Consider the following 8218-nt stretch of genomic DNA (forward strand, 5'->3'; position numbering starts at 1 on the left):
TGAGGCTCAGTCTTCCCCTTGGATGGCTAGGCTTCATTTTAGAGATAAAACTATGCCGCAGGTTTTAAATATTGGCTTAAAGTTTGGCAGAAAACGTATTATTCTATAGGCTGGCTAAGAAGGGGAAATATATATATATATTTACAAGCATATATACAGTAAGCATATATATATTTACAAATATATATATACTATGCATATACTTTCTTTTGTTGGCATAGAAACAGAGATGGATAGTAAGAAATTTGTGTTCAAGTGTGACATGAGGATAAAGATCAACCTTATGGAGTTGAAGTAGACCCTTTAAGCAGGAGAATGGGTGACCTTGAGAGGGACCCCATCACGGGACTCACTGGATGGACATTCCCTGGTCCCCGCCGATGAATAAATGAATAAAATATTCAAAAGAAAGTACTAAACGTGTATTCAGAGACCATTTATAACAGGAAAGAACACACTGAAGCTCTTATAGAGTAGACTAATTCAATCCATGGTCTACTAGCAACAAAACCAATGGGCTATGCATATTGAGAATTGTGGTTGAAAGACGACCAGAGAGGGAGACAAACCAGACAAACCATGAGACTCTTAATCTCAGGAAACAAACTGAGGGTTGCTGGAGGGGAGGGGGTTGGAGGGATGGGTGGCTGGGCAATGGACATTGGGGAGGGCATGTGTAATGGTGAGCACTGTGAATGGTGTAAGACTGATGAATCACAGACCTGTACCCCTGAAACAAATAATACATTATATGTTAATAAAAGAAAAGAAAAAAGAATTGTGATTGAAAGTGACAGGATATAAAGGAGAAATAAGAACTGTCAATGAGGGGGCGCCTGGGTGGCTCAGTGAGTTAAGCCTCTGCCTTTAGCTCAGGTCATGATCTTGGGGTCCTGGGATCGAGCCCTGCATCGGGCTCTCTGCTCAACAGGAGCCTGCTTCCTCCTCTCTCTCTGCCTGCCTCTGCCTACTTGTGATCTCTGTCTGTCAAATAAATACAAATAAATAAATAAAATCTTAAAAAAAAAAAAAGAACTGTCAATGAGGACACCTGGGTGGCTCCATCAGTTAGGCTCTAAACTCTTGATTTCAGCTTGGGTCACAATCTCAGAGTTATGAGATCTGCCCAGATCAGGTTCATCAGGTTCTGCACTCAGAGGGGAGTTGGCTTGGGATTCTCTCCTTCTCTCTCTGCCCCACTTGTGCTCGCTCTCCCTTTTTCTCTCTCAAAAAAGAAGGAACTCCCAATGAATATATTAAGAAATGATCAACCTCACTAATATATGAAGAAATGCAAATTAAGAGTTGTCAAAGGTGAAAAAAATAGTGAAAAAGTTGTTTGCAGAGTGCTGATGACAATATGGAAAGTGATTATTCATGTTTCAGGTGGAAACACAACCTCCGTGGTGGCCAAATCATCATTTGGGTCATCCTTAATTATAAGCCACAGTCATACTCAGGAAATCCTAGCATTGCCCTTGGTACCCAAACCAGGCTTCCAAAGCCAGAGATGGCAAGGCTGAGACTGGAGAACACCCACAGACGTACCCATTCTGACCACCACAGGCTACTGGAGGTCCTCTAACCTTGACCTTGACCATCATGTTTTTTTCTTAAAAGGGAAGAAGTCTGAGAAAGGGAAAGAAATGTTTTAAAATAGACTAATAATACTATTTTTCCCAATTTGTTTATTTGATGAGCCCAGGTCTTATAACAAGGGTCTGTAGCCCCTATGGGTGACTTCCCAGAGGATATTTTTTAAGCTCAGATCTATTGCTCTGACCTAATTCACCAACATCACATTAGTTAAAAACTGGATACTGTTATTTTTCTAGATCACATTTCAATGTGCTACAGAGCAGTAGAGCAATTCCTGTGAAAGTTGAGGTTAACACAATTGTGGTCTGAAGCATGGGTGGAGACCCAGATGGATACAATCTGTTATTTACAGCTGCGTGATTGAAACGAAACCACCAAATCCTGAAAGCTTTAATTACGGAAATGGTAATTTGCCTTTTCCTGCTTGTTTTCAGTATAAGTAGGACAAAATCTCAGCTAATAAGCAGACCTCTTGTTTCATGAAGGTTTAAAATTCATACCTTCGGACAGACTGGTATATTCAGCTACTTATTTAACATCTTAGATATCGGCTCTTAAGCTTAGCTTGTCCAAAACTGACATTCGCCCCAAGAATCATGTTCTAGTTCCTGAGCAACTAGAACAATGCCTGGTACATAATTGTCATTGTCTTCTGCATGTCAGCAAATGGCTTTTCCAAACTCCCAGTTGCCCAGGCCAAAAATCTCTTTCTCTCACATGTTCCCCAGCTAATCTTGTCATTCCTCTCTATCATCAATATTTTTCCAAAATTCAAGCCCTTCTCACCAATTTGATGGGTATCACCCTGTTCCAAGGAAACTTCTTATACCTGCAGTATTGCAAGAGCCTTCTGCCTGATTTTCCTGTGTGTACTTCTGCACCCTCCTTGTTCTCAACCTCACAGCCAAAGTAACCAGGTGATGGGCATGAAGAAGGACACGTGTTGGGATGAGCACTGGGTGTTATACGAAAATGATGATTCATTGAACACTACAACAAAAACTTAGGATGTACTATATGCTGCCTAACTGAACATAATAATAATTTAAAAAGGGATCCTTTTCAAATATCAATCAGGTCATGTCACCCCTCTGCCTAACACCCCCAGCGGCTCCCATCAACTCATGTAAACAATGAGCAAAGTCCTTAAAATGGCCCACAGGGACCTATACACCCTGCCCCACAATCAGTTACATCTCTACTCCTCCCACTGCTTCCCTTTGCCTTCCTGTTGCTCCCCATAAAGGGTAACATCCTCTTGCATCAGGGCCTTTGCACTTACTTTCCCTTACCCCAGACCACTCTATCCCAAATGTCTGCAAATCTTACTCCCTCACCTCCTCTGGACCTTTGCTCATCTCTTAGTGAAATCTTCCCTGACTACACTTTTTAAAAGGGCTACTCACCCCCGCCCCCTTGTGCTCTCTTGTTCCTCTCTGTTTCATTTTAGCTCCATAGTACTTGTCACCCTCGCATATTTTCTATTTTATTAGTTTATCATGTATTTGCCCAATAGAATGTGAGCTACATGAGGCCAGAATTTTATGCAGGTTTTTTCTGGTGCTGTGTAGTGAACAACAGAAGAGTGTCTGGTGTATAAGTACTTGACACTGATGAACAAATAAATGAGTGCTAGAGATTTGTCATGTCCACGGAAGGAGGTGAGTTCAGGAGCCTCCTAGGTTGCCATCTTGGACTGGAACTTCCAGGAAAAACCTCCTTGACATGTGTCTTAGCAATGATTTTTTGGATATTACACCAGAATCATAGGCAACAAAAGCAAATAAAGAAGTGGGACAATATGAAAAACAAAACAAAACAAAAAACTCTGCACTGCAAAGGAAATCATTAGTAAAATGAAAAGACAACCTAAAGAATGGGAGAAAATATTTGCAACTGCATCTCTGATAAGGGGTTAATATCCAAAATACATAATGAACCCTTCAACTCAATAACAAAGAAGACAAATAATCAGATTTTTAAAATGGGCAATGGATCTGAATGGGCATTTCTCCAAAAAAGACACAAATGGTCCACAGGCACATAAAAAGGGGCTCAGCATCCCTGATCATCGGAGAAATGGACATCAAAACTATAATGACCTAACACCTTGCTCCTGCCAGGATGCCTTTTATTAATTTAAAAAAAAATGCTAAATATTTGTGAGGTTGTGGGAAATTGCAAAGTGGTACACAGCCGTTCTGGAATACAACATAGAGGTCCCTCAAAGAATTAAAAATAGAGCTGCCGTATGATGCGGCAATCTCACTTCTGGGAATAGAAATCACGACCTTGAGGGGGATCTCTGCCCTCCCGTGTTCCCTGCCGCAGCATTCAGAATTGCTAAAGTATGGAAACAGCCTGAAGTCTAGTGACAGATAGATAGGAAAGAAAATGTGGGAGATTCATACTGCTGTGGACGGAGTGTGCCCAGCCCACCACAAATTCATAGATTGAAATCCTAACCCCCAAGATGATGGCATCAGGACGTGCAGCCTTCTGGACATGAGCCCCCTTTTCCCTTCCGCCATGTGAGGACACAGTGAAAATAGACCAACTATGCATCAGGAAATGGATCCTAACCAGACACTGGGTCTGTCAGTACCTTGATCACAGACTTCCCAGTCTCCACAATGTGGAAAATAAATTTCTGTCATTTATAAACTCGCCGTCTCTGCTATTTTGTTATACCCGCCTAAGCGGACTAAGACACAGGCAGTGGAATATTACTCCGCCATAAAAAGAAGGAAAGCCTGCCTTTTGTGACAGCGTGGATAGACCTGGAAGACACTGAGTGAAATGAGCCGGACACAGAAAGATGAGCACGGTATGACTTCACTTACATGGGCAATAGGAAAACTCGTAGCAGCAGGGAGTAGAATGGCGATTTCCAGGGGCTTGGGGGAAGTCATAGTCCGAGAGCCCAAAGCTTCCCTTATGCAAGATAAATAAGAGATTAACTACACATCATTGTACCTATGATAACGATAATATATTTTATACTTGAAATTTGCTAAAAAAGTAGGTCTTCTATTAAGTGTTCTTACCACATACACACATCATCATCATCAATCACCATCACCATCACCATAAAGGACATGGGAGAAAACCTTAGGAGATGGTGGACATGTCTGTGGCCCTGATGATGACGATGGTCTTATGGTTTGTACTTATGCCCAAACTCAAGCTGTATACTTTAAATATGCACAGCTTTTTATGTGTCAATCATACCTCAATAAAATGTTTTTTTTTTAAATGTAGGACATAAAACAATTATTTTATTATTTCCTTTTACTCCTGGGGGCCAGGAACGCAGGAAGGACTTAGCTCTATGCTTCTGGGATTCCATGCAGTTGTAGTTGGATATGAGCTCAGACACCTGGGACCCGGAGCCACAGGGGAGCTGAGCAGGTAGTCACCCAGTCTTTGCTTCACATAATCAAAGGGCCTCTCTGTGTGATATCTTGACATAGGCTAGTTTGGGCCTCACAGCAGGGCACTCCTTGCCGCTGGAATGCTTACATGGCAACTGAAATCTGAAAGAGTAAGTATCCCAATAATCCAGGTCGAAGTTGCATTGCCACTTCTGATCTGCTTAGAGAGTCGTGCAGCCTACAAACCCATCTAGAGTCAAAGAAAGAGAAATTAGACTCCATGTACTCATGGGGCAGTAGCAAAGTCACACTGTAGGAGACTGTGTAAGATTTGCTTTGGGATTTTGCTTTGGAGAGAACTGATATCTAAACACTATTGTGTGTTTTGACCTGTGAACGTGGTATATTTCTCCATTAATTTTGGTCTTTAATTAATTAATTTATTTATTTATTTTTACTTTTCAGTATTTTGTAGTTTTCAGTGGAGAGATCTTGGACATCTTCTGTTACACTTATTTCTATCTAAGTGTTTGATAATTATGCTATTGTGCATATTAATTTTACTTCACTTTTGCAAGTGGGAGATGGTGTGGGAAAGGGCAGATGGAGAGGGAGAGAGGGAATCTTAAGCAGGCTCCACACTTAGGCTGAAGTCCAACACGGGACTTGACCTCATGACAATGAGATCATGACCTGAGCCAAAATCAAGAGTCTGACACTTAACCAACTGAACCACCCAGGCACCCAATTTTACTTCATTTTTTAAAAAATTTTACTTTATTTTTTCAGGGTTCCAAGGTTCATTTTAAATTATGTATTGTTAGTACCTAGAAATAAACTGATTTTTATATTAACTGATTTTTATATTGATCTTATATTCTGCATTCTTGTTGAAAGTCACTTATTAATTCTAATTGTACATTATATTGAATGTTATACATATGTAATCATGCCATCTACAAATAAATTTTGCTTTTTTCCAAGCTGTACACTCCACCCTTGCCCTCTAGACTTCAGGGACTATGTTGAATAGAAATGGTGACAGTGGACATCCCTGCCATGTTTTCAATTTCACAGGGAAAACATTTATTTCACCATTAGTTATAATAGAAGCTATAAGTTTTCTGAGATGCACTTTAACCAGATTAAAAACGTTCTCTTCTATTCTCAGTTTGCTGAGAATTTTATCATTAATCCATGTTCAATTTTACCAAGTTGTTTTTCTTCATCTGTCAAAACAATCATTTTTTTCTCTTTTCTGTTAATACATGTAATTCATGTAATTACATTGTTTTTTGCAATGCTAAATCAAACTTACATTCCTAGAATAAATCCCAATTTGTCATGATGTAATGTCTTTTAAAAATGCATTTTCTGGGTTCTGTATGCTAAAATTTTATTTAGAAGTTTTTATCTCTTTTTAAGAGAGTTGCTGTCCTGTAACTGATGTAATTATGAATAGTCCCCCACTTCCACTCTAAATAGGATAAACTAAAGTGATCACCCTAATAAATTCGACATCTTCTTGGATTTTATTGAAGTTGTAATCTTCCTGAAATTTTCTTCTGGTTCTACCAGAGATTGTTTCCAAGAATCTTCAGAATTCTATCTACTTTTCCTTAATCTGTAGGATTCTTTACGTATGCCCCATTTTCAGGTATAAACAGTTGGATTTTTTTTTCTCTCTCATGTTGAACCAAGACGGGCTTTCTGGACTCCATGTTGGTCATCAGTGAGCCCAAGTGTGTTGCCCTTGGCCACACACTCAGTACACTGTGCGATGAGCATCTCCTTTTCAGACTTGGAGTACAAGCTTCTGTGCACAGTGTCCAGACCCAATTTCAGCTTCTAGCAGGCAAGCAGCTAACACGGTTCCTTTCTCCTGAGGTAGCACCTTCCTCCACCCAACTCTCTATTCCTCTGGCCCAAGGAGTCATCTGCAAACTCACAGTGGATGGTGTATACTGCTATTAGTGATCTTCCTGCCCCACCCCTGCCCGTAGTGCTTCACTTGTAAATATTGCACCTCCCAGGATATAATACAAAATTGCTGTTTCTCCTTCCTCCCACCCCTCCCCCACACACTTCCTGACCAGTTACTTCCTGGGAGGAGCTACTTCCAAATATATGTGGTATCAGCATCTCAGAAAGCAGCCCTTCCATGGCACGTGAGTATCCACCTCATGTACTACTTGGTGTAGACTTTGGATCTCTGTGTCTCTAACAAAAAGTAGGGCAATTGGTTTCCTATCGACCTCTATTGCATGAGATTCTACCTGGATAGGTTTATACTGATCCAATGTCTTCCACTTTAGAATTAATAGAAATTCTTCCTAAATCTAGTTAAGCCATTGATTGGGTCCAAGTTTCTAGTATTTTTTTGAGTTCTTGCCTTCCTCTTTGTTTTCATAAACGTCACTAAAAAAATAAAAAAGTTGAGAGAGACTCATACACTGCTAGCTAAATGACATTTAAAGCTAGAAGTCATTTCTTTGTGGCTACCTATTTTTATATGTGTGTCATCAGGGAGAGAAGCAAGTTTCCAGGAATCTGTGAAATAAGACTGTTTGGTTTTGGTTGGCATGAATGGCGTGAAGAAATAGAGTCCAGACCTCAGAGAATGTTGTTATCATGTCACGTTTCCTGAGCTGTTTTTACAGGAACGGATTTTGTCTATACACATCAGATGTCGCTGCACTGATTACAGCATGAAGAGACCCCCCTTTCCTACCTCTCCTTTCCCAGGAGATACTTTTCTAACCACTGGACCATGGCCTTTCCCATCAGTTGAAACCTCATAGAATGGAGACCTCCACGCAGTATGTTTTCTGCAAAGTGAAAACTCCACTGTCTGTTGCTTGCTTCTCAAGTCTCCTTCTTGGGTTTATCCTTTTATAGACATCTGATCATGTGATAGAAAGCTGGAAGAACATAAGAGAAAGGGGTAGTCTGGCAGGACCCATCAGAGGTAGAAGGTGAGCCCTTGATAAACATACCGAATGCAAAGGGGCTGAGGCCCACTCTTAGTAAAATTGTCTTTATTCTTCTTACCTTAAAAAAAAATACCCAAACTCCAAAAAACCTCTTTTCAATATTTGTCATTTTAGACTTGCAGGGCTGAATGTAGACTTCTCAAAATCATGTTGGGTGGTGGAAACTTTATGATTTTGCCTTGGTAGAACTTTCCAATAAGAGTGTTTGTTATTATCAGAAGAGCAAGGAATTTTTCAAAGATTAATTCATTT

The 8218-nt window shown here is 40.3% G+C and overlaps 1 long non-coding RNA gene across 1 annotated transcript; it reads left to right on the top strand.

Annotated features, from left to right (window-relative positions):
* Positions 1-4921: 4921 nt before the first annotated feature.
* LOC125109089 (uncharacterized) lies at positions 4922-7933 on the top strand. The gene is made up of 3 exons (XR_007130108.1): positions 4922-5010; positions 7070-7141; positions 7634-7933. It is a non-coding gene; the product is annotated as an uncharacterized LOC125109089 (long non-coding RNA).
* Positions 7934-8218: the final 285 nt, after the last annotated feature.

The sequence above is a fragment of the Lutra lutra genome, chromosome 9, assembly GCF_902655055.1.
Source record: "Lutra lutra chromosome 9, mLutLut1.2, whole genome shotgun sequence".
NCBI lineage: Eukaryota > Metazoa > Chordata > Mammalia > Carnivora > Mustelidae > Lutra > Lutra lutra.